Source organism: Trachypithecus francoisi, unplaced genomic scaffold (genome assembly GCF_009764315.1).
Source record: "Trachypithecus francoisi isolate TF-2019V2 unplaced genomic scaffold, Tfra_2.0 Lachesis_group3, whole genome shotgun sequence".
In the NCBI taxonomy this organism is placed as follows: Eukaryota; Metazoa; Chordata; class Mammalia; order Primates; family Cercopithecidae; genus Trachypithecus; species Trachypithecus francoisi.
In genome coordinates this window covers 104,816,970-104,818,762 of record NW_022681468.1, presented here as the reverse complement: position 1 = coordinate 104,818,762, position 1,793 = coordinate 104,816,970, and the positions used below count along the sequence as shown (strand labels likewise).

The following is a 1,793-nucleotide window of genomic DNA, read 5'->3' as shown; positions in this document are numbered from 1 at the left end:
ATGGCAGCCTTTTCTGACCCGGCTCGGCCAATCCTGTTGCTGAACCTGCAGGAAGATGCCAAGTTTCAAAAAGAGGTGGCACAGGTTCACAAGCACATAACCTGGGAAAACAAACAAGAACAACTTACTCCTGGAGTAGTGTATGTGCGCCACCTACCTAACCTACTGAACAAAACCCAGATCCTATTCTATTTCTCCCAGTGTGGCACTGTTACAAGGTTCAGACTATCCAGAAAGAAAAGGACTGGAAATAGCAAAGGCTATGCAAGTGTGGAGTGAGTCTGAGGATATTGCCAAGATAGTTGCTGAAATGATGAACAACTACCTGTTTGGTGAAAGACTCTCAGAGTGTCATTTTATGCCACCTGAAAAAGTCAGAAAGAACTCTTTAAAGACTGGGATATTCCATTTAAGCAGCCATCATATCCATCAGTGAAGCGTATAATCAGAATTGGCACTTACACAAAAGCTGCAGATGGAGGGGCGATTTAAAAGAAAGAAAGATTAGTCAGGAAGAAATTAGCTTGAAAAGGAATTGATTATGATTTTCCTTCTTTGATTTTACAGAAAATGGAAAGTATTTCAAAAACAAATCTTCGGATGTCTACAAAAGGCCAGGTTTTATGTAAGAAGAAGAAAAAGGTTTTAGGCACTCCTGACTCTCCTGAGAAGACTGCGGATACCCAGGGCCCCACACCAGTTTGTACGTCAACATTTTTGGAGAGAGGAAAATCTGAAGTGGCTGAAATGAATAATGATGATGAAGATAATGAAATAGTTTTCAAAAAGCCCATATCCTGTGTAAAAGAAAAAATACAAGAGACTCAAACACCTACACATTCACAGAAAAAAAGATGAAGCAAAAGCATTCAGTGATTTTCAATGTATTATATGTAAGATTTCTTCTGAAAAATATAATATTTTTATGAGACAAATGCAAAAAATTAGCTGGGTGTGGTGGCTCATGACTAGTCCCAGCTACTTGGGAGGCTGAAGTGGGAGGCCAAGAAGTTGAAGCTACAGTGAGCCGTGATTACACCACTGCACTCCAGCCAAGTAAAATTACATTTATCTTAGCCTATTCTGGCTGGCTTAAGAGGGATTTGTATGAAGAATACAATAGGCAATCTCACAGACATCTAAATACAGAACTCAACATATGATCACACCATGGAAAGACTGGGCTGGGAGGTTATTTTTCTCTCTTGCATGCCTTTCTCTGGACTTGTGCTCCATGCTTGTGCTTTGCTCTGCCGATGGATGTTTGGCACATACTCCAGGCTCCTCCAGCCTCTCAGACTTTGGCTTGCCCTGGCAGTAGCCCTGGTCCCAGTGTTACTGGTCCTTTCCACACAGATGCTCCTCTGCAAAACTCTATCGAACACCCTCTGGGTCATTTCCAATGAGCAGGATAGAGAATCTGATCTGCCTAGCAGTGGGGGTGGGAGTTCCCTAGTTGTCCCTGGATGTGTACTCCTGCCCTTTCCAGAGACTCAAGGAGGGGCCAGATATCCAAAAAGAGGGTGTGGGGAGGGGGGACATCAGTAATAGAGTCTACTTCAACAAGAAAGTATAAAGTAGAGGCAGTGACTCATGCCTGTAATCCCAGCACTTTAGGAGGCTAAGGAAGGCTGATTACTTGAACTCAGGAGTTTGAGACCAGGATGAGCAACATGGCAAAACCCCATCTCTACTAAAAATACAAAAAATTAGCTGGGTGTGGTGGCACATGCCTGTAGTCCTAGCTACTCAAGAGGCTGAGGGGGAGGCTTGCTTAAGCCCAGGAAGTCAAG

General features: G+C 43.3%; 1 pseudogene; it reads left to right on the top strand.

Annotated features, from left to right (window-relative positions):
- On the top strand, positions 1-983 carry LOC117071202 (annotated as a pseudogene).
- Positions 984-1,793: the final 810 nt, after the last annotated feature.